Source organism: Schistocerca cancellata, unplaced genomic scaffold (genome assembly GCF_023864275.1).
Source record: "Schistocerca cancellata isolate TAMUIC-IGC-003103 unplaced genomic scaffold, iqSchCanc2.1 HiC_scaffold_718, whole genome shotgun sequence".
Lineage (NCBI taxonomy): Eukaryota > Metazoa > Arthropoda > Insecta > Orthoptera > Acrididae > Schistocerca > Schistocerca cancellata.
The window spans coordinates 9,204,805-9,231,119 of NW_026046729.1; positions in this window are offsets into that span (position 1 = coordinate 9,204,805).

A 26,315-nucleotide genomic window follows, 5' to 3' on the forward strand; every position below is an offset into this window, starting at 1 on the left:
AGTGTGAGACTAGTAATAGTATCGAAACCGAAGTGAAACAAAAATAATACTCTACGAATTGTCTATCCAAACAAGAAAAGGAAGAGTTGAATTCTTTATTGTTAGAATTTAGAGCCGTCTTCTCAGATGACCCGGGGAGAATCAAATTTTACGTTTGTAAATTTAAGATTAAAGATCAAAAACCATTCTTTAAGAAACCTTATCCTATTCCAGTACAATTCAAAGAACAGGCTAGTAGAGAAATAAGTAAGATGCTAGAACAAAATATTATCGAAAGATCATATAGCGCTTTTAACAGTCCTTTGTGGGCAGTTAAGAAAGCTACTGGTGAGGTACGACTGGTTCTGAATGCTCTTGAATTAAACAAAATTATAGAGATGGAAAGAGACAGACCTATTCCTATGGAGGAGGTACTTCTTAAGATTGCTGGTTCTCGTTATATGAGTACAATGGATTTAACTGCTGGCTACCATCAAGTCATATTACATCCGGATTCACGGCAATATATGGCTTTTCTTTTTGAAGGCAGATCATATCAGTTCCAAGTTTTACCTTTTGGACTTAATATATCAGTGTCAACTTTCATTATGGCGTTAGATTCAGCTTTGGGTCAGCAATTATTACAAAAGATTATTTTATATGTAGATGATATTTTGGTAGCCACTAAAATGTGGGAAGAACACGTAACGATATTACAGGAATTGTTTGAACGTTTAATTGACAGAGGAATTACCTTAAAATTATCTAAGTCTTACTTCAGAAAGGAGGAAGTGAGATTTTTGGGGCATATAGTGGACAATAAAGGTACTGGGCCAGACCCAGTACGTATTGAAGCTATTGCTTGATGCCTGAGTCCTAGATATCGGAAACAACTGAAATCATTCTTAGGAATGGTAGGATTTCTGAGATGATTTCTTCCAGGGCAGGATATTGTTAATCCTAAATTACTCGATTTATTAAAAGAGAAATCAATATGGATCCGGGGAAATGAGGAAGAGGAAGTTTTTAATGAGATAAAAGCAGCATTAACAGAAGCTAAAATGTTATACCATACAGATTTAAATCAGGACTTTTGTATGTGTACGGATGCCTCTGATTATGGTGTGTCTTGCGTAATATTCAAGGTGATCTGACCAATGAAAAGGGATTATATCAGCCTATTGGATTCGCTAGTAGAACTTTAAATAAACGTAAAAGAAATTTTTTTGTAACCGAGAAGGATGCTCTCGCAGTGGTAATGGGTTTTCAAAGATTTGGAGGATTATTAATTGGAAGAAAGACAATTGTATATACTGATCATCAGGCTTTAACCTTTTTAAACAATTGCTGGTTATTTCATTGTAGATTATTACGTTGGGTATTACGCTTGCAAGAATTTCAGTACGAAATTAGGTATAAAAAAGGATCTCAAAATGTAGTTTCGGATGCTTTGTCGAGACTTTCAGTAGGAATGGAGAATATTAACATTGCGGAAGAACCAGGAACAAATTGCCATGTTTATTTCCTATGAACTCAGGAGAACGAACGTAAGGCTACACGGACAGTAACTGCTATTAAATGCAATCAAAGAAATGACGATCAATATAGGGAACTTATACAAAACCTTAATAATTGGGAAGAAACAGTTAACACCCGGGGTGTGTGGTTAAATTTCAACGACTTGTTGTATTGGAAAGCACATAGGGAACACCAGAGATGGAAAATCTGCATTCCGAAAACTGTTGTGTACGAAGTAATTACTTATATTCATGAAGGTTACGTGCATTTTGGAATTCATAAATGTATTAAACATCTAATGAAGTATTATTATTTCAGAAAGGTGTCCCGTATTGTGAGAAGTATTATTAGGACTTGTGATACCTGTCAAAAGGTTAAAGTTAATAACAAATCTAAGCGTTATAAATTATATGCTGTAATTCCTCGAGGTCTATGGAATCTACTATCATTGGATTTTTTCGGCCCTCTGCTTCGTAGTTCAAGAGGATTTACTTATGTGTTTGTTGTAATGGAATGTTGGTCTAAACATGTGAAACTATATACTTTGAAACGAACGAATACAGGAAGCGTTATACGCTGTCTTACTCGAAATTACTTTGTTAACTGGGGCATTCCTAAACGACTCATGTCTGACAACGGTAGTGCCTTTATTAGTCAAAAGTTTGAAGATATGATAAAACAATATGGAATCAAACATATCTTAATTTCGAAATATCATCCTCAAAGTAATTTAGTAGAAAGAGTCATGAAAGAATTAAGACGATTATGTAGAACTTATTGTGCATAAAAACATACTCGGTGGGCCAAACTAATGCCTGAATTCGAAAAGATATTAAATGAATTGCTTCATCTAACAACACGATTATCACCTATAGAAATTTTAGGCAAACGAATTATAGGTGAGCCTTTACTAGGTGCTCTACTTTAGCCACCAGTAAATGAAATCCAACAATGCATTCCAAGCGACAAAATTCGCGAATAGATTTTTAAAAATGCTGAACAGAGAATTAAAAGCTATAATCGACATGCTATAGAACCCTCATTTCAGGTAGCAGACCTTGTATTAGTACGATCTCATCCTAAAAGTTCGAATATCAATAAGGAATGTAGAAAATTCACCTTTATCTTTGAAGTTCCATATGTTGTTCATAAGATTGTACATCAAAAAGCGTTACTTCATATGGAACCTTCATCATGAGTAATTAAGGGATTATATAGCGTCGATCAAATTAAACCCTTCATTCGTAAATAAATTAATATTTTGTATATGTTACATACGGACGAGCGGTCATAGTTTATTCATGTGAAGTTTTTCGTGATAGTTGCGTGTTATTTGAAAGAAATTACAGGAAGTTTAAACAAGTGTTCCATAATAATCTACTGGTACTTCGAAAAGGGAAAGATAACTAAAAAGGGATTTATGCGGAAGAAATTTTTGTTATTAGGTCAGAAGGAATTTTGTATATTTTATATTTACTCGGATATTAGGAACCAAAGGGGATGGTTTATAATTTTAGGGACCATGGACGTCCAGAGCTATATGGCTCACGAGAATATAGCAGAGTGCCTTTAATAGAGATTTGTAATAGTGTTAATATAGAAAACACCAAACGGGGCTCTCTCGCTTGTTCCCCCTAAATAAATTGCCATTACCCAACAAAGCGTCCGAAGGTAAAGAAAGCCGTGCTGAGATTCTAAAGAAAGTTTTGCTTGATTTCTTCTTGACCTCATGTATAAATAAAGCATCATGGAAAAGAACGACGTAAAGTAAATAGCACTATTAGTTATTGTGAAAGACGTATTAGTAATAATAACTCTAGTAAATGAATAAATGTGATACTAACTTATCACAATTTGAACGCTCTGTCCTAATGTAACAACGTTAAAGAACGTGGTAAATTATTATTTACTAGCAACTGTTACATGAAAAGGAGTAATCTCCATATACTCAGTTACGAATTACAAAAATAGCATAATTAAAAGTAAATGACAAATAATCACAATATCGTCATAAAGGGATTGAATCTATCTAAGAACAAGGACTTTAGAATACGGAAAATGTGAAGAAATGTATAACATTAACAGTTAAATGTTGTATGTAGAAGAAGTTTTATTTTCGGTTAAAACCTGACAAACTGAGCTTGTGGGTGGGGTATGTAGTGCGACGTGAAATTGAAGCGTCACTCATCCACCAGTGTCAGCCCAGTTGCAGGTGAATATAAGTTTAATTTAGTGCTTTGTTTATGTATTTTGTAATATTTGTAATGTTTGTGAATTATCTAAAGTTTTGTATTTATTTTTATGTTTCATGTACGGAGAGGGCGGTGCAACGAACGGAGACAGCATCTTCACTGCCGGGACCAGAGAGATAATTGCTGGTCACTATACGTCGCGGGTCGACAGCCAAAGAGCAACAGATCCTGAAACCGAGTTGTTGCGTCGTGCTTCTAAAAACTGAAACAATAAGAATTTGTAATGTTTCTACAACAATGACATCATAGAAAGTTTAATCATATTGTAAATGTTCAGTCCTATCTTGTCAAGGCTCATTTTCACGTCTATATGTAGTATATATGAACATAACAAGCTAGTGTATACAACAAAAGTTTAAATACGTGTTCTGAGAATTTATTTATGAAGAATTATATTAAGGATGAAGTATTACTGATTTATTTGACAAGATTATTAAATTTTGACAACGTTCATCGCGAGTTTGAGTCTTAAAAGTTTAGTCAATGTGGTTTTAATATTTATTAAAGCAAATAACTTGCATTAATATAAATTCTGAGAAGAAACAAACGACATCTAAATTGAATAAAGTTTGCGCAAACCAATTGGACTGAGTGACGTAATTCTGCGCATACGACTCAAATGATGATGTTTTAATTACAGTTTCGTTCAAGAACCACTCAGAGACAACTTTAAAAGGAATTTAAATAATTTTGAAGTGTTTTGTAACTGACGTAGGTGACGATGTCTGCACATGGTCATATGTCAAAAGAAAATCATTTATACAAAACTTACGTCGTTACATTACAAGCCTACGGGTTGCACACAGCCATACAGTACGTAACACGTGCTCGCCAGCCGACCTATCTGGAATGTTGACAATATGCTTGGTCAGTACACGTGCGTCCGGCTGCAGTGCGACGCAGGGAGTAAGCGACTGGCGAAACGCCCGCAGCGCGCCGTATTAACTAGCGAATCCTCAGGTGCGAATAAGTCTCTTTTCTTGGCTCACCATGGAGACCTTCGATAGACCGTATTTAGGATGTCAGACACAGTGATGATGGGTGCGTGTAGGATGCGTGTTTTACAATCAGCCTTTGTTAATAAAACTGTTTAAACTTACTTCTCAGGTTCACGTATTGCCATACCTCAAAGACCAACTTCTTAGAAATCTTGACAAATATGTCGTTTAATTATCATCCGGAGCAACAACACAAACAACCCCTTTATAGGCTTATCTTACTCCGCCTTATTAGTAGTATACGACTGAGCTTTTCTTACCTTAGAAATTTAAGCAATAACTACTACTTGTGCAATCTGAACAAAATCATTAGGTTGTGAAAATAATCTAGGAAATGACACGTCGATCCCAGTAGTGGGGCGATGGGTACCCAGGTGTAATTTTTATGTCAAATTGATAGGCAAATTAATTAAAGTGATCAGTTATCTACCCCAACATCCGCCCCCAGATGATATCACGAGTTTCCCTCATCCCCTTAGCCTCCCCGACCCTTCCTCTCCCCTCCCATTCCCCTCCCACCACCCTACCCCTCGCCCTACTAATCTATTGGCAGGAATTTCGAAATTTGTCGGTAATCCCGATCTAGGTGCTGCCAAGGCGCTTGAAGGTGGGTGCCTGCCACGCCCTCTAGAATGAATAATAGATTGATTCTCGAACAATAGTGTCTTCTTCCCACAACTGTGTCCTGATGAACAACATGTATTTTTGTTTGCCTCAGAATAAATAAGGGTGTTCTGTATTCCTGCCACATGCATACACTTGACAGCAAACAACAGATGGTTTTAAGAGTTCCCTCTATCTGTTAGTCCCAGAATTTTTTTGTTAGGTTGCTTTCTCCTCACAGCATTGTTCTGTTAGGCAGGAACCGGCACCATGGCTGCTCCAGGCTGCTTGAACAAAAAGAAGGCGTGTTATAATTTGATGGTATGGCATTCAGAGTTACAACAGGTCCTCTGCAAAATAGAAGGTGGATCCTGAAGTTATATAAAGCCCAGTCCCCCTCACCCCACAACTATCAACAGCCTTTGACAGTTGCCAGTTGTGTTTCTGTGCTCGTTGCAGGATGTAATGTCAGCCAGTAGTGCCAGTGGCAGTGGTGACGGGGAAACGGTCACTCTGAGAGCAACTGTTTATAACATATTAGTGTTTATAAAAATAATTAGGAGTTCAAATTTGATATTGGTATAAAATTTCGTAGCAAAGCATTCAAATGTTTCGAGTTTGTGATACATTTTCATAACAAGTGCCTGTAAATTTCTCTTTCTTGCTGTTGCAGCATCCATTTCTGAAACACTTGCCGATTTAGAGCGTCAGCTGGAAGCTGAGAGACAGTCATGTCAGTACATTTCCAAATTATGTGTAGCAGTTTAGACATACAGAAAACATCTCTTAAAACATTGAAATCAGAGCAACTGCTTGTAACATTTGTACTGTTGTTCTAGCATTAGAGTGACGTTGAATGCTAAAAGCCAACAGCAGCAGAAAGTGGAAAAGATTATGCTACCATCATGCAAGTATATCTCCAAATTCTGTTTGTGTACGATGGTTTACAAATTCAAAAATATGCTCTACTCAAATCATAACAAGCATTTATAAAATGATGTTCCTCGATTTTACAGTAATAGAGCAGCAGCTGACTGAAACTGAGCAGCTGCTGGAGGACGAGAGGCACTGCCAGCAAGAACGTAAGTACATTTGTAATGTATTGCTGTTAGACATACGTTTTCATCGCATACAGTTGTGTGAGACACATGTTCTTCATTGTTGTAGATATTGCTATGGAGCAAGGGCAGGAGAATATAGCGGGGGTGTGCTACAAAGTTGATGGTCAGGAGTCATCACTTCCACCTGGTACAAAGTTTTCTTTTCGTAATTATGTATAATCAATGCCATGTTGTTGACAACTTCAGTGAGATATAACGATAGCTCCACAGCAATTCATGCAAGGGTGAAATACCGGAGTGAGTGTGTGAGATGGTGGCCGCTGAGGAAGCTGAAAGGCGGCCCAACATCGTCCTTTTGGACGATGAGTAGGAGATACTGGATTGTGTGTGAGGTCTAGAAGACAGACTGACCGAACTGCTCAATGATTTGGAACCAGAGCATACAAGATTACAATGCAGCCATCATCGTTAGAGTATATAATAATAGTGATAATAATAATATCTATTATTATTCTGGGATGTTGATATACTTAATTGTTGCCATTTGTGTAGAGCAAATATTAAAAATACCTAGAGCATTGTACTTAATTTTCTTTCGCTGTTTGACTGTGACATAGGAGAGTCCAACACAGGCACCACCATAGTACGCTGTGGCTTGGTTGTCTACAGTGGTGGTTGTTGGGGCCAGGTATCGAACACGCACCCGACAAGCATGTACTGCCGTTCAAAGCGCCACTCCAGGTTGTATGAGAGGCACCAGAATCAGCTGCCACTGCTGCAGTGTCAGCCCCGATAACATAGAATAACCTTTGGGGTCCGTGGGTCGTTCAGTCAGAAGAAGGACGACGTCTCCCACCCGACAGGCTGGTGATATTTTAGGCTCCAATATGTGGCTGCATCAATGAGCCCCTCTCCACAGCCTGGATGCTCCCACGGGGCCTCACTGCCTCCAGCTCCTCCTGCATCACCTCCCACTGCTAGCTCTTGCCAGCAACGAAATGTGTGTGAGCCTTGGCCTATACCCCTCACCCCAGCAGGCGCCTCCTCCCCACGCAATCATCCAAAGGGTGGACACCATCGTCAGGTTCCCCTAGACATAGTTTTATTGATAGTGTTAGCGATACTAAACCTGTGGCTAGATGTAGTTCTATCTACCGTCCTGATAGTGAAGCATTTTTAGAATAAATGGCAGTTGCTATGGCCTTTGAGAGGTGTATCTCTTTGACTAGAATTGGGAACGCGGCCGTGGGTATCATGACCCGGTCGGGTTTCTAGACGTGTGCCTCCCGGTGCTGGAGACAGAGCTCTTCAGAGCCCTAGATGGTCCGAAATTTAATGCCATTAAATGTAACACAGTACTCTGCTGCGAGTACCCACATCCTCTTAAACACCAGAATGTGCACTACATCTGGGGTGATAATGGCGTTATATTTCGGAGCACATTAATGACCGAGTCGTATTGTGAATCCACGTCGGGTGCTATACTGACCGCATTTTCCGAGATGGACGTAGGAGGGTCAGCCAAATACAACACTTCGACATCTATATTCATGTTTATGATCCGTTAAACAGAAGGTTAAATTATATAAGATTACCTGATGTTATTAAGGACAAGCAGGATTCAATGAACATTCAAAATGAAATGACTTGCGAAAGAAAAATAAACAGAATTCAGAGCGCACATCTCGATATGGACTAGGCCTTAACATTCGTGGATGTTATATAACTTTGATGGTATCTGGTTTCCTGTGAAGATTCAGCGTGTACCAAAATTTGATGCACAGAAACCAGAATCTCCCCCCGTCGGAGGTTGGTATCCTAGGCCTCCCTTGGGCATGGGTGTGTGTGTTGTCCGTAGCGTAAGTTAATTTAAGTTAGATTAAGTAGTGCGTAAGCTTAGGGACCAATGACCTCAGCTGTTTGGTCCCATATGACCTTACCACACATTTCCAAATTTCCAAAATTCAGGAGTATTGGTTCACCTTTATGATCTGAAGAAGCAGAAAACATGCTAGATGAAGTGATGACGTGTTGCTGAAACAGCAAAAGGAGCAGGACAGGCATATTGTAGCTGGACCCCTTAATTTTTCGAAACGTGCAGGCGAGTATAATCTACATGTAAACACGCTTCTCTTCTCCAAAGGTAATAAACAGCATCAAGTAAGAATGAAGGACATGTTACAGCACCTTAACTCTCAACTCAGCAAACACAAGTATAAAAATCATAGTTCCTTTAGATGTCTAAATACCTTGTCAGAAAAAAGATATCTGTATTACTGGGAATCCAACGAACCGGTACATGTCGTTATGGCTTCAAAAGAAAACCGATTCACTAAATTCAAGTATGCCCAGCACCAGGAATGATGTATGTTTGCTGTGTATGCTAATTTCGAATGTCTCGGTGCACCTATCACTGTCTGTGAAGGGAATCTCTTAGCCTTACATACCACCTTCACTCAAAAATATGTATTGTATTAGGCAGTGTACCAACTTACATGCTTACATAATTCAAGTCTAAACCACTATGAACCCTATGGCGGGGATAATCCTGCAGTTTGGTTGCTCACATAGCTTGAAAAACTCTTACAAGCTGTTGATAGGCTTTACATCACCAACATCCCCACGGCCGAACCAGAGGAGGATTAAATATTAATCAATGATGCGGCAAGCTGTCATATTTGTGGGCTGCGATTAGATGGAAAAGCTCCATAGAGATAATTGTCATCTTAGTGGGAGGTTCCGTTGTGCATTTCACAGCGTCTGCAATTTGAAGTATCAGTTACCAAGACAGACACCCATCCTCTTCCATCATTTAAGCGGGTATGATGCTCAATTTCTGGCTGAGCAATTGTCTAATTTCAGTACGAATAAATATCATTTTATTGTCCTGCCTGAGAGTGTAGGAAAGTATATCTCTTTCTCAAAACGAATGACGCCGAAAGTTAGGCTCCTCTTCCCAGACTTTTTACCTTACATGCAAACTTCACTCCAGAAACTTGTTGACAATTTACCTCACGAGGATATACACGTCATCCGACCAACATACCCCAATAAGGAAGAGTTTCAGCTTGTAACTAGGAAATGAATTTTCGTTTGTGAGTATCTGGATAGCGAGGAGAAACTCAACGAAACCAGGTTACCTGACATATTTGCATTTACTGTACTCTCATAACCGATGCCATAACTAGTGCTGATTATGACCATGCATGAATGTCTGGTAGGAATTCAGCATTCCCAGTTTCGGTGAATATGCAATACTCTGCATGGACTTTAACGTGTGCTTCCTCGTGGACGTTTCTAAAACGTTGCATAGTGTAAGCTTGAACATATACTCTCCGAACGCCACCTTTTATTACATGGCACCTGGGTTGTCCTGGGACGCAATGCTCAACCATAAGGAGTCACGGCATCGAACTTTTGATTGATGGTAATATGCTTTAGTACAGGTGGATTTCGATCCTGTTATCACAAATGGCTCTTTTATCGTCATGAGGTGATAATCTGACTTTAGACAGCAGTACAATGTACACATTGTAACCTTGCAATCTAATACTAATTTGTTGTACCTCATGCTGAGGTTGTGGTTGAGCAACTGTACAGGCACTGCAAGTAGTCTCCGATCATGAGGACACATGGTGCTGCACATTGCATTCCCTCTGGGTGAACCCATCTATTTAACGATATCCATATATCTTGGTTCTCAGACCCGCAAACTCCACAATCAGCAATACATTCGTCTCATCTATCATTAAGCCGATACTCTTTTTGTTCTGAGGAATAGCATCATAAGTATTATTGGTTGCATACACCCATGTGTCGTTTTCATCACCGTGACACATCATTACATCATGAGGATTGCAGTTCTTCACCCAATAGATGAATCTATCTTTATCCAAATACAATAACTTTGGGTCCACGAAATGAGTTTTAACAAACTAATAGTGGAACTGGTACATGTGGAGTTTGGATATATCTGGAATAGACATACCCAAATAGAGAGGTTCTACAATCCCTGCTGAAACATTCGACATCTCCACAGCAACAAATTTCGCATTGCAAATAGTGAGCCACTGGCTGTGCACTCCCTAATGCTCCGACGCCTATTTCATACAGTCCTAATTTAAAATGTTGCATTCATCTTTTACATTTTACGTTGTTTTTCTGGAAATGGAATCATTCTTTAAATTACAAAAATCTTTTTCGAAATTAGTAGTCGCTCCTTCTGTCTTTCAGGTAATGATTTCAATATACTCATTCAATCAGGGGGATTGATTGAAGAAGACAACATAGTTGATTCTATCCAGCTCCGCTCTAAGCTGAGGCACTGCTGGAGATAATAAAATATGTACCTCTGCTCGTGTCCAATAGTGGTCATCGGTTTTAGGATAGTGCTTCCTCGTGGAACTTAATGCTCTGGACATAATGGCAAGTCGCTTGTAATTTCAGGTATACTAAGAGGGTATGTGAGGTCTGCCTCCATCACATACCCTACATAAGAATCATCTGCACACCCATTTTTTTTTCAACTAATCCCTCTAATTCCTTTTTGGGCACCCACTGAAATCCCCCACCCGTCAGTGGCTGCGCAATGGCATGCCCATGTAAGTTATTCAAATCAAAATATAGAATAGAACTAAGTGAGTGATTCGCAGGACCCTGGGCCCATGTGTGCGCTATTTCGCTTGGTGTGTCTATGGATGGACCAGCAAAGTCCCCACTGATCCTGTGCCGTACCCAATGTACGACCGTGGTATCACATGAAGAATCAAGGAGCCGACAACACCAGCCACAGGGGGCCTAAAAGTGTAAGGATAGCTTTAACGTAAGTGTGAACCGTTCATATTTAATGAATGTTATTCCGATTTTGATCGTTGTTTTAATCAAAGTTAGCACCATTCGCTGCCCTCCATAGACAATGATGTCAAAATTTACGAAATTAGTCTATCGAGAAAGTGTAACATACAATGTTGGACGATCTGCGTGTGAATATATATATATATATATATATATATATATATATATATATATATATATATATATATATATATATATTTGGAATTGGTAACTTTTCATCTGCACACTTTCATCATATGATGTGTATATTTTGAGATATTTCGTTGGTCCAAGTCAAAACATCTACTCAACATATAACATACCTTGAAACGCACACATTGCACGATAAAAATGTTGCAGAGGAAAAACTAACATTTTCAAAAGAGACAACCCGATTACATTACAGATTCGGAATTCGGATTGCTTAAGCTGTAGCAACTTTTCCTGTTTGAGGTAGATCAGCTCCAGAGCTACAGCGGTTGGATGGAAGAACACACGAACATTGGTGTGATTTGGTTGTTCCAAGTTAAAGCAAAGACCTCATATATATATATATATATATATATATATATATATATTACCTGATCGTTGTGCACTTTCGTAACTTCAGAAATTATGTGCTGGTAAATATTCCTCAGCTCTCACGGAACCATAAATGAGGCAGATTAGTACTTTGCAGTCAATTAAACAGAAAACTTCGCAAACAACCCTCGTAGTAATAAAATAGATGTCGCGCTAGCTATGTCTCTTCCCTTATATGATCAATATATTGGTATGCTTTCTTTCATATCGAGTCAGAGTTACGTAACTATATGCGAGGCACGCGCTGGCTCGGTTTGAGGTGTATCTTTGTTCCCCACGTAACGCGCCAGCATTAAATCATTAACTGACTAGGTAAAAATACACTACTGGGCATTAAAATTGCTACACCAAGAAGCAATGAAGATGATAAACAGGTGTACATTGGACAAATATATTATACTAGAACTGACAAGCGATCACATTTTCACGCAATTTTGGTGCATAGATCCTGAGAAACCAGTACCCAGAACTACCATCTCTGGCCGTAATAACGTCCTTGATACGCCTGGACATTGAGTCAAACAGAGCTTGGATGGCGTCTACAGGTACAGCTGCCCATGCAGCTTCAACACGATACCACACTTCATCAAGAGCAGTGAATGGCGTATTGTGACGAGCCAGATTCTCGGCCACCATTGACCAGACGTTTTCAATTGGTGAGAGATCTGGAGAACGTGGTGGGCAGGGCAGCAGTCGAACATTTTCTGTATCCAGAATGCCCGTACAGGACGTGCTACATGCGCTCGTGCATTATCCTGATGAAATGTAGGGGTTCACAGGGATCTAATGAAGGGTAGAGCCACGGGTCGTAACACATCTGAAATGTAACGTCCACTGTTCAAAGTGCCGTCAATGCGAGCAAGAGGGGACACAGACGTGTAACCAATGGCACCCCATACCATCACGCCGGGTGATACGGCAGTATGGCGATGACGAATACTCGCTTCCAATGTGCGTTCTCCGCAATGACGCCAAACACGGTTGCAACCATCACGATGATGTAAACAGAGCCTGGATTCATCCGAAAAAATGACGTTTTGCCATTCGGGCACCCAGGTTCGTCGTTCAGTAGACCATCGCTGGCGCCCCTGTTTGTGATGCAGCGTCAAGGGTAACCGCAGCCATGGTCTCCGAATTGATAGTCCATGCTGCTGCAAACGTCGTCGAACTGTTCGTGCAGATGCTTGTTGTCTTGCAAACGTCCTCATCTGTTGACTCAGAGATCGAGACATGGCTGCACGATCCGTTACAGCCGTGCTGATAAGATTCCTGTCATCTCGACTGCTAGTGAGACGAGGCCGTTGGGATCCAGCACGGCGTTCTGTATTACCCTCCTGAACCCACCGATTCCATATTCTGCTAACAGTCATTTGATCTCGACCAACGCGAGCAGCAATGTCGCAATACGATAAATCGCAATCACGATAGGCTACAATCCGCCCTTTATCAATGTCGGAAACGTGATGGTACGCATTTCTCCTCCTTACACGAGGCATCGCAACAACGTTTCACCAGGCAACGCCGGTCAACTGCAGTTTGTGTTTGAGAAGTCGGTTAGAAACTTTCCTCATATCAGCACGTTGTAGGTGTCGCCACCGGCACCAACTTAGTGTGAATGCTCTGAAAAGCTAATCATTTGTATATCACAGAATCTTCTTCCTGTCGGTTCAATTTCGCGTCTGTAGCACGTCATCTTCGTGGTGTAGCAATTTTAATGGCTAGTAGTGTAATGGTATCTTTGAACGAATGATCTGTGTAAGTTTATTAAATCAAAAGAAACGACAGCAAGCAAAGGTACATAACATTGCGGTGTTTTCTATAAAGGGATGATACTTTTAGACTTGGAAGCCCATAGACGTTGCTGCAGATACTGTAGATATCACGAGGATAAAGAATTTCAATTGACGTAAGGGAGGTGGAATGACAGACGTCTCGCTGACAGACATAATGAATTATCTCTGTCCCACCCAGAAATATTCCTGCGTGAAATTCAACACCGGAAAACAATTTTAATTACGCAGGCCGCCTCGGCAAAAGCAGTTCTCCAGTTTACAAAGCAAATACGTGCAGTGGAGGCTGAAACGCCCACGTTCTCAGACACAAGGCGACAAAGAAACGGTCGTAATTGCTTTGTTTACGGTGTGCTGACTGCTCATCAACAAAAGAAAACCTTTATTCTTCGTGGTAGATGCCACCACCACTCAAATTACTACAAAAGCAGAGATAATAACACCGGTTTATTTTGCTAAACACATGTAAAGAGAAAAGAGTTCACTGAAGACGCAGACATACTTAAACCACTTTTTTTTCTGTCTTTTTGACAAACCCACAGTGAGAATTGGATTGCAGTTTTCTAACTGTGGTGGTACTCTTAAGAAACATGATTTATGTGTCCAGTATGTGGATAACGTAGAAATTATTGCACGATATCCTAAATAAATTGTGGTCCATAATGGATAGGAATCTCATTGAGTCTGTGAGGAATCACGTCAGACCTCACTACACACGAATGTGAGTCAATATTTTGGGTTTTACGCCGCACCATGCGACTTCTGACTTAATTTTAAGACATTCGTCTTTATTTAGACATCAGTATCTATCTCATCGTTCGCCGTGGCAAAAATTTATACTAGAAGTGTTCGATCAGTCACCCGCATATATTAAGTTCATAAAGAGCTGCATTGGTAGGAATACTGTTATTTTAAAATGGAGTGTCCCAGATGACTTCGGTTCAGGTAAATGGAGGGAATAGTGGGTGTAAGTGCAGATATTTTTATTGCTGACTGAGAAAAGTGTATTGGACACCATTACATCACCATTTACTTGATTTGCAGGCTAATAGTTACAAGCAAGAACGTAGCCAGGATTTTGTCAAAGCAAGTGTCCGATTTGTTAAAGAGAAATTTCTTAACTTACTGTGAAAATTTTCATAAACAACGATAAGCTATTTTATCGACAATGATCTTGGAGTTCTTCCCAAGCAGACATGTACTGAGGTGATGAAATTCACGGAATAATGTTATGCATATACATAGATGGAGGTAGTAACGCGTGCACATCGTCTGATATGGTTGTGGGTTGGCGGAGCGGTCATTTTTACTCAGATGTTTAAAGTGAGAAGGTTTCCGACATGATTCTGGTCGCACAACGGGAATTAAGAGACTTTGAACGCGGAATGGTAGTTGGGGCTAGACGCAATGGGACATTCAATTTCTGAAATCGTTAGGAAATTCAATATTTTGAGATCGAGGGTCAAGAGTGTGCCAAATTTTGAGTGTTGCCTATCACGACAGCCTTTGCTTAAGGATCGAGAGAAGCAGCGATTGCGTAGGTATGTCAGTGCTGACAGAATCAATGTGGGACGTATGACGAACGGATCCGTTAAGATGGTGAGCGAAATTCCGCGTTAACGGGCTATGGCAGTAGACGGCGCGATTACCTTCGCTAACAGTAGGACATCGCCTGCAGCATATCTCCCAAGGCCGTGAACATGTCATCTGGACCCTAGACGACTGAAAAAACCTTGGCCTGGTCACATTAGTCCAGATTTTAATTGGGAACACCTGGCAGTAAGGTTCGAGAGGGGCGCAGACCCCAAGAACACAAGACGTAAAGGAACTGTAAAAATTGTCGGTTGCTTCGGAATGGAGTAGGTTGTGTTAGCATGGAGTGGGTTGTGTCCTCTGGTCAAAGAGAACCTATCACGGACTAGAAGTGGCTATGTTCGGCTACTTGGAGACCATTTGCACCCATTCGTGGAGTTCATGTTCCCAACGCCACCCCCCCCCCCCTAAAGAAAAGACCTTTTATCGATAAAATGCGCCATGTCACTGGGCCACTGTTGTTCGTTATTGGCTTGAAGAACATTCTGGACTATTCGAGCGAATGGCAGCCCATGTCGCCTGACATGAAGGCCTCATTTATTTATGGGACATAATCGAGAGATCAGTTCGCGCACAAAATATTGCACCGACAACATTTTCGCAGTTACGGATTTTTGTAGAGGCGGCAAGGCTCAGTAGATCTGCAGGGGACATTCAATGACGTCTTGAGTCCATTCTACGTCGAGTTGATGCACTACGCCGTGCAAAAGTAGGTCCGACAGTATACTAGGAGGCATCCCATGACTTTTATCAACTCAGCGTACCATCTCGTTTCTTAGAAGTGCTGTACTTTGGGAAACAACCATGCTCCAATGTTCCATCACCTTGCAAAGTCACTTTACACTGACAAACTGCCTATTGCCGTCTGTCTCGGGTTCTTCGGCCGACGTTCATCTGATGATTTTACTGACGTTTCGCCAGCACGAGTGGCTGTCATTGTCAAAGCTTCACCCTCCACTGCCGGTGGCGAACTGGATCTGAGCTCGCGGCCGCAGACTATATGTACCTGGCGCGCCAACGCCCGAGGGCTTCTCCGCGGTCATTTCCGGTGAGACTCTCCTCTTACTACCTGCGACGGTCGTTCGCTGCAGTACGAGAAGCCAGGATCCGTTTACCTTAAGGCTTTCCTCTTTCATGTTGAAGCTTCTCTGAACAAGCGCGTGTGATAGTGCTTCTCTACAGCCAGAACTTCCGTGTCGGCGAATTTTATTACGTTGTCGTTCTCACTCAGTGCGTGCTCTGCCACAGCCGATTTCTCCACTTGCTCCAGCTTGCAATGTCGCTTATGTTCTTTGATCCTGGCGTTGGTTGATCGTCCAGTCATTCCGATATAAGCTTTTCCGCATGTGCATGGTATACGGTATATTCCCGACATTGAAAGTCGGTCTCTTTTCTCCCCACACGTGGGGAAGATCGACACGTACCTAAAGGACTCAGGACATTTCACTGAGAAGCTGAAAAAACTGAAACTTGCACCAAACGACATCAATGTCAGCTTTGATGTAGTTTCTTTGTTTACGAAGGTGCCACTCAATGGCGCTCTGGAGCATATCGTTTCCATTATCCTGCAAGGCATCACAAAGCTCTTCCATGCTCGTCTCACCACGAGCTATTTCTCGTAGAATGGCGATTTGTACGAACAGCTGGAATGCGTCGCCATGGGTAGTCCTCTTAGTCCAGTGGTGGCTAACTTCTTAATGGAACAATTCGAAGCACAGGCGCTGGACTTGGCGACTTGCAAAACAAAGGTGTGTTATAGATACGTCTATGATACTTTCGTTGTGTAGAGCCATGGTGAAGAACAGCTCTCTGACCTCGTAAGACACTTGAACAGCCTCCATAAAAACATAAAATTTACCGTGGAACAAGAAAAGGACAAAAAACTGCCACTAGTAGATCTGCTGGTCATAAGGGGTGCCGAAAACCTGGTACACAGCATGTATAGAAAACCGACACACACGGACCGAGCCAGAAAAGGGGCATGATTAATACGCTCCTAACGCAGGCAGAAAGAATATGTGAGCTGCAGCACTTCAGACGCTAAGTGCAACACCTGCAAATATTCTGAGGAGCAATGAGTACCCCAGAAATGATATTAGAAGTGTATCAGAGCCAAGCAGTCGGCGAAGTAAGGAAACAGAGAAAGAAATGTAGGGTGCGGCCTTCCTGCCATATAGTCCCAGAGTGATGGACAGAATCGGCCGTATATTGATCAAACATGGCGTAAAGACGAATTTCAAACCAACAGGGTCGTAGATCGGCAAAGGAGAAAAGAGACCCACTTGCAATATCGGGAATATAACGTATTCAGTGCACATGCGGAAAAGTTTGTGTCGGAATGACTAGACGATCAATCAACACCAGGATCAAAGAGCATAACCGACATTGCAAGCTGGAGCAAGTGGCAGAGCACGCACTGAGTGAGACCGACAACGTAATAAAATTCGCCGACAGGGAAGTTCTGGCTGTAGAGAAGCACTATCACACGCGCTTAATCAGAGAAGCTGCAGAAATACATAAACACTCTAACAGCTTCCACAAGAAAGAGGAAAGCCTTAAGGTAAACGGATCATGACTTCCCGTACTGCAGCGAACGACTGTCGCAGGTAGCAAGAGGAGAACCTTACCGGAAATGACCGCGGGGAAGCCGGCCGAGGTGGCCGAGCGGTTCTAGGCGCTATACTCTGGAACTCCGCGACCGCTACTGTCGTAGATTAGAATCGTGCCTCAGGCATGGATGTGTGTGATGTCCTTAAGTTATTTAGGTTTAAGTGGTTTTATAGGGCACTGATGGCCTCAGAAGTTAAGTCCCGTAGTGCGCAGAGCCATTTGAACCATTTGAACCGCGGAGAAGCCCTCGGACATTGGCGCGCCAGGTACGTATAGTCTGAGGCCGTGAGCTCGGCTCCAGTTCACCACCGGTAATGGAGGGTTAAGCTTTGACAATGCCAGCCACTCGTGCTGGCGAAACCTCGGTAAAATCATCAGACGAACGTCGGCTGAAGAATGCGAGACAGAAGCAAATAGGCAGTTTGTCAACAAATGGCCACGAAAGCCTTAACAATTTCGCTTTACATTCTTCTTTTTTCAGTCTGTATTTGAGCTGGGGAAGTGATCAGGAGTGGACAAGCGCTACATATTTTGGGACACCTTGATGATTACGACAGGGCTTTTGGAGGAAAGAGTTCTTTGTTTGACAGGGGATCTAGAACAATTGTTACAGGTGATAATCCAAGGGATCTGAAGTATTCAACCTTACACATTCCCAAATTTCCTCATTTAAGTATGTGTCTGTTACTTCTTGCGATCTAAAGGAAGATCATTTTTTGCATTAAAGTGTGTCCCAGCAGACGACTGCATAAGCCTAAATAAGGAGAATTTGGATTATTATTTATTTATCATATGGATTTTAGTTAACGCCGCGAGTTTCCGAAGGATACTTGGCTAGTATTTAACGCAGCTCTTTTCATTAAAGTAGGGGGGCCACATCTTTCAGCTGACAGGAAGCTGTCAGGGAAGAAAAGTATTTGAAAGGAACTGACTGTGTCCTATAGTAAGGGATCAACACCTGCTTTTGCCTAAACCGAAAATGGGAAACCACAGGAAACCATCCATTTCCAAGATTTAGGCAGACGGATTGAAACCACCTCGCGTCCCGAATCCAAGGATTACCACCTTAGAGGTTCGACACACGTGTAACCCTAAGCAGATGGAAAATTCGGGAAAACTGGTTGCTGTTCACCGTTTTAAAATAAAATAAGGTTCATCATAACATAAGATTCAATTCTGAAACTTTATGTTTTCCTTTAATGGTGCATGTTTAGTATTCTGACAGAGCATGCATGCGTGTATACCTTAAGACTTAACTGGGCATGGAATTACTGGCTTCAGTGATTATTAGAGAATGACGAGAGCGTATAGAGATTTTGGACGAAAGGGGGAGGGAAATATGTAGGGCGCAGCCGCCTTGGACGAATAAGTAATTACGCTGTTATAGTGGTATGTGCGTTCCTTGTAACGTACCATCACGCCAGTGGACGAATCAAAATCGGTGTTCCTCTTCTTTATTGTTACGAACTTATCCATGATTATAAAGTATCATCATCGCTCATGCCACGAAAACAATAAACTGTAGCATTTACATTAAATCATCATCATCATCATCATCATAATCATCATCATCATTTAAGACTGATTATGCCTTTCAGCGTTCAGTCTGGAGCATAGCCCCCTTTATACAGTTCCTCCATGATCCCCTATTCAGTGCTAACATTGGTGCCCCTTCTGATGTTAAACCTATTACTTCAAAATCATTCTTAACCGAATTCAGGTACCTTCTCCTCGGTCTGCCCCGACTCCTCCTACCCTCTACTGCTGAATCCATGAGTCTCTTGGGTAACCTTGCTTCACCCATGCGTGTAACATGACCCCACCATCTAAGCCTGTTCGCCCTGACTGCTACATCTATAGAGTTCATTCCCAGTTTTTCTTTGATTTCCTCATTGTGGACACCCTCCTGCCGTTGTTCCCATCTACTAGTACCTGCAATCATCCTAGCTACTTTCATATCCGTAACCTCAACCTTGTTGATAAGGTAACCTGAATCCACTCAGCTTTCGCTCCCATACAACAAATTTGGTTGAAAGATTGAACGGTGCACAGATAACTTAGTCTTGGTACTGACTTACTTCTTGCAGAAGAGAGTAGATCGTAGCTGAGCGCTCACTGCATTAGCTTTGCTACACCTCGCTTCCAGTTCTTTCACTATGTTGCCATCCTGTGAGAATATGCATCCTAAATACTTGAAACCGTCCACCTGTTCTAACTTTGTTCCTCCTATTTGGCACTCAATCCGTTTATATTTCTTTCCCACTGACATTACTTTCGTTTTGGAGATGCTAATCTTCATACCATAGTCCTTACATTTCTGATCTAGCTCTGAAATATTACTTTGCAAACTTTCAATCGAATCTGCCAAAAAAAATGAACTGATTAAGAAAATGAGTCGAGGACGGAAAAAAATCGATCTTGGCTAAAATGGGGATGGACGATAGCCATGGTACTATGGTTATAGATAGTTGAATCTATCGTTGGGCTTGCTGATTACAGGTAGTGCATAACAGTTTTTTGTCGTATTACTGCAAATAGAAATATCTTTCAATTTCACTACACAGGAACTAGGTCAGGGGCAGTAATTTCATTTAGGTGACAAGGGCGGCAGGGCGTTGAGACCCCTGGAACCCCCTCCCCCCTCGTCCACTTTGGCACCGCCCTTTTTGGCGGTATTAGGAGTAGTATATTTTTAGCTTGTTTAATACCACCAAGTACATGTGGCAAGAGCACGCCATTAATGCTTATTTTCCCCTGAGCGGTAGCTTAAGTGTTGAAAACAGGACATGTAGACGCAATACGGTTAGCCTTTACTCATTACTGATAGGCGCAGTCCACTTAGTGATCCTGTTACGACTGTGCAGAAAACATAAGGCAGTGCACTGCGTGATGTGTTCGAGGAGACTGTTCGACACAGTTAAAAAAGAACCAACACACTGAATGCATACATATATATAGAAATTACACACTATGTAGGTTATACTACCTATTTACCAGACATATGTGGTCTATATACATACACTCCTGGAAATGGAAAAAAGAACACATTGACACCGGTGTGTCAGACCCACCATACTTGCTCCGTACACTGCGAGAGGGCTGTACAAGCAACGATCACACGCACGGCACAGCGGACACACCAGGAACCGCGGTGTTGGCCGTCGAATGGCGCTAGCTGCGCAGCATTTGTGCACCGCCGCCGTCAGTGTCAGCCAGTTCGCCGTGGCATACGGAGCTCCATCGCAGTCTTTAACACTGGTAGCATGCCGCGACAGCGTGGACGTGAACCGTATGTGCAGTTGACGGACTTTGAGCGAGGGTGTATAGTGGGCATGCGGGAGGCCGGGTGGACGTACCGCCGAATTGCTCAACACGTGGGGCGTGAGGTCTCCACAGTACATCGATGTTGTTGCCAGTGGTCGGCGGAAGGTGCACGTGCCCGTCGACCTGGGACCGGACCGCAGCGACGCACGGATGCACGCCAAGACCGTAGGATCCTACGCAGTGCCGTAGGGGACTGCACCGCCACTTCCCAGCAAATTAGGGACACTGTTGCTCCTGGGGTATCGGCGAGGACCATTCGCAACCGTCTCCATGAAGCTGGGCTACGGTCCCGCACACCGTTAGGCCGTCTTCCGCTCACGCCCCAACATCGTGCAGCCCGCCTCCAGTGGTGTCGCGACAGGCGTGAATGGAGGGACGAATGGAGACGTGTCGTCTTCAGCGATGAGAGTCGCTTCTGCCTTGGTGCCAATGATGGTCGTATGCGTGTTTGGCGCCGTGCAGGTGAGCGCCACAATCAGGACTGCATACGACCGAGGCACACAGGGCCAACACCCAGCATCATGGTGTGGGGAGCGATCTCCTACACTGGCCGTACACCACTGGTGATCGTCGAGGGGACACTGAATAGTGCACGGTACATCCAAACCGTCATCGAACCCATCGTCCTACCATTCCTAGACCGGCAAGGGAACTTGCTGTTCCAACAGGACAATGCACGTCCGCATGTATCCCGTGCCACCCAACGTGCTCTAGAAGGTGTAAGTCAACTACCCTGGCCAGCAACATCTCCAGATCCGTCCCCCATTGAGCATGTTTGGGACTGGATGAAGCGTCGTCTCACGCGGTCTGCACGTCCAGCACGAACGCTGGTCCAGCTGAGGCGCCAGGTGGAAATGGCATGGCAAGCCGTTCCACAGGACTACATCCAGCATCTCTACGATCGTCTCCATGGGAGAATAGCAGCCTGCATTGCTGCGAAACGTGGATATACACTGTACTAGTGCCGACATTGTGCATGCTCTGTTGCCTGTGTCTATGTGCCTGTGGTTCTGTCAGTGTGATCATGTGATGTATCTGACCCCAGGAATGTGTCAATAAAGTTTCCCCTTCCTGGGACAATGAATTCACGGTGTTCTTATTTCAATTTCCAGGAGTGTAGTTTGTATGACAACAGATAGTAACTAACCTTACATAAGTAAAAATCTAAAAATTCGAATTACGGCCACCTTATTTTGATTGAGGAAGGCACTTAATTCCACATAATTCAGGCCTTCACAGATTTGTACATCCTCAGAGATATCTGTTTAAAGAGATTTAGTTCGTAGCCTCAGACACACTTCTGTGCAAAGCGTTTCGTCCTGTACTGCTGGAGATAGCGTCAGAGGCTTGTTCATGATGGCCTCTGAAAACGACCCTGTACCATTGCTTAATACCCCAGAAACAGAAATATTGGAGGTCGTAACTCCACAAATTTGATTCCTGAAACTAACAAAAGACGTAACGATCTTCGAGAAACACATTATAGCTCGAACCATGCAGGAATTTGACAAGAATTCCACGACCAAATTAAAATTTATGTTCTGTAGGGACAGCAGTATGAACTTACTAAAACACTGAAGCGTTATGCTTTCGGTAGAGAGTTACAGTTTCTCGTTTCTCTCAGATTTGGTACCCCCAACTAACCCCCTATGCATGGACAGGGCTACCCACCCTTGTTCATCATTTACGTCTTCATAAAATCCACACAGAATTATAGAAATCCTTAGAGATTTGACCAGATATTATTCCGTTCGATATATTTAATATCAGTGTAATGTCCTTTTCAGCTATTTTGAGACATACGGAAAAAAACGCGTCAGTATTTGATCAACACAGCGTTAGTGTACCAGCTGTGACAGGCCAGACAGACAGGGAATGAGAATGTGTCACATGAAAAAGGCGTCTCATGACCATGGGTAGAGGTAAACGTTAGGATGAGTACTAACGAAAATTCTGTTATGTAAATGATATGAATTTAGTTTCCTTTATACGTTGTGATTTAATATGAAAAATTTACTATAATTCTGTAGGAGTTTACCGGGGAGGAAGGAGCTCACAACTTGTCAGAAAGAAATGCTTGAGTAAGCACTATGGATGCTATGCAACACCCATGTCATCTGAACAGCAATATATAAACGAGTAAAGTTAAAATGGTGCAAATAACGAAGTTATTTTTCCCTTTTGCCCTTTTAATAGTTCTTATTTATGGTCAGGTAGGTTTCTTGGCCCGCTGAGATTTGGGTTTGGAAACGGCTGGGTATATTCGTCGGTGGAGTACGGTATCTAACTGGTAACAGGAAAGTAATAACATTTGGGGTAAATTTGATACATCCTGCCGTTTCCACTACACGAGTTCCATTTTATATAGTGTGCAACTTTTGACTGTTCCAAATGTATAAGAGGAGATACTAAATGGAGACTTAGAACATTAATACTAATGCGGGTAAAGGAGAAATATGTTGGATAAAAACACGATAATTACAAGTTGATCGCTAAGAAATTACATAGGGTGATAGGAAATTCCCGTTACAAACTTCTTGGAGTTGTAGAGGGGAGTGAGTACATAATGTTTTCAGTATGAACCCAAGTACGGAAACGTACGGTTTCCGTTCAACGACGGTTTCATTTCGTAAGTGTAAAGCACCCACTTCTGCTCGAGGAATCGGGCGTGACGCAGTACGATTATTAGATTACAGTTCTAAAGGAAACAAAACAAAACGTCCATTTATCACTTAAGCACATTTCTTTGTACTACCACTTGAACCTGAAGTGTATGCATTGTTCCAAAACACAAAAGAACCCCGCATTGCAGGCTGTTAACGAAGGAGGACATCAAAAGCAGACTCGCTATGGCAAAAAAGGCATTTCTGGCCAAGAGAAGTCTACTAATATCAAATACCGGCCTCAATTTGAGGAAGAAATTTCTGAGGAAGTACGTCTGGAGTACAGCATTGTACGGTAGTGAAACATGGACTGTGGGAAAACCGGAACAGAAGAGAATCGAAGCATTTGAGATGTGGTGCTATAGACGAATGTTGAAAATTAGGTGGACTTATAAGGTAAGGAATGAGGAGGTTCTATGCAGAATCGGAGAGGAAAGGAATATGTGGATAACACTGATAAGGAGAAGGGACAGGATGATAGGACATCTGCTAAGACATGAGGGAATGACTTCCATGGTACTAGAGGGAGCTGTAGAGGGCAAGAACTGTAGAGGAAGACAGAGACTGGAACAGGTCAAGCAAATGATTGAGGACGTAGGTTGCAAGTGCTATTCTGAGATGAAGAGGTTAGCACAGGAAAGGAATTCGTGGCGGGCTGCATCAAACCAGTCAGTAGACTGATGACAAAAAAAAAAAAAAAAACGAAGATAAGTGCATGTGGAATAAGTACACAGGTATATGAGTGTCTCGAGGACTTCTTAAACAGTGGAGCCCAGTATGTTGTCGTGGACGGCGAGTGTTCATCGGAGACAAGGATATGGTCAGGAGTGCCCAAGGCAAGTATAATAGGACCGCTGTTGTTCTCTGTGTACATACATGGTTTGGCGGATAGGGTGTGCAGCAGTGTGCGGCTTCAAAATTTCCAGTTGATGTGATGAATGGCAGCTAATCCTAAATGTAGAAAAATGTAAGTTGATGTGGATGAGTAGGGAGACAAAACCTGTTATGTTCGGTTGCAGTACTACTAGTGTCCTGTTTGGCACAGTGAAGTCGTTTAAATATCTGCGCGTAGCGTTGCAAAGCGATATGAGGTATAACGATCATGTCAAAACCGATATAGGCAAGGCAAATGGCTTACTTCTCATTATTGAGAGAATTTTAGGAAAGAGTTGATACGGCATATAGGACGTCGGTGCGACCCGTTCTTCAGTCCTCCTCGAGTGTATGGGATCCATACCAGGTCTGACTGAAGGAAGACATCGAAGCAAGTCAGAGACGGGCTGCTACATATGTTACCGGTAGGTTGGAACAACACGCAAGTCTTATGGATATGATTTGGGAATTCAAATGGGAATCCCTTGGAGGAAGGCGACGTTCTCTTCGAGAAATACTATTCAGAAAATTTAGAGAACCGCCGTTTGACGCTGACTGCCTAACGATTCTAATCCCCCAAGTCACATGGCCCTGTCGTTTTTTCCTCCACTCTATTTACGAGTGGAATAGGAGTGGCACAAGGTACCCTCCTCCACTCACCGTACAGTGGCATGTGGAGTACCTAAGCAGAAGTAGATTCAGCATGCAGAGAACGCCACTAATGCATTACAACAGCGGCTCGTTGTGGCGACTACCAACGTTGTTACACTCATTGTATCTGCAAAGCATGTTTAGGTACACACTCTACATCCGGCGTCTTGTCTCTTCAGTTCCCAGTGCAGCGGCCAGAACCCGTACCAGCAGATCTTCCTCTGTCTGTAGGTCTCGCCGAATGGTCGACATTGAGTGACAGCAGGTGATAGTCCTACGAGGCACATGCCATCCTGTCTACCGTCTTGCATAACAGGACAAACAACTCAGAGACTTCTCTCTGTCCCCCAGTAGACGTGGACGCGTTACACCTGGGTTCCTATTCAGGGTATTATGTACTTATTCCCCTCTACAAGTCCTAGAAGTTTATAACGGGACTTTCAGAGCACCCTATATCTCTAACAGGTTGGTAGATATGGTTAAAGTGAACTTGTTGGATCGTAATTGTATTGGTCGTTATCCGTAATCCGTGTCTAACCCTTAGACAGCGTTTAGTGAGAACGGTGACTGTTTGTCTCTTTCCGTATTGGGGTACGAGGTTACCCTAGTGCTCAGGGGTGTCTGGATGGAGAAATGGATACTACCATCAAGATTTTCCGGATAGTTCGAAATATTGGAAGACATGCGAAATACTGAATCTCATATAGAAAACCTCGGCTTATTTCAATCCGATTTGCGAGTATATATTTTGGGGCTGCAGCAAGCATGGGACCGCATTATTTACATCACAAAGTGAAGGCTACTTCAAGTATCCACCATATTTTTAACTCGTTATTTGGGATGTTTCGTGTAGAAAGGGCCAAAACCTGACGTGGATGAGTTTACATTTTTTATTTGCTTCAGTAGTTAAGAGACACGGTAAAAGAGACGGCGTCTACAAGATTTCTTTGATTTAGGTAAAAACAAGAGTAGTTGAAGTTGGAAA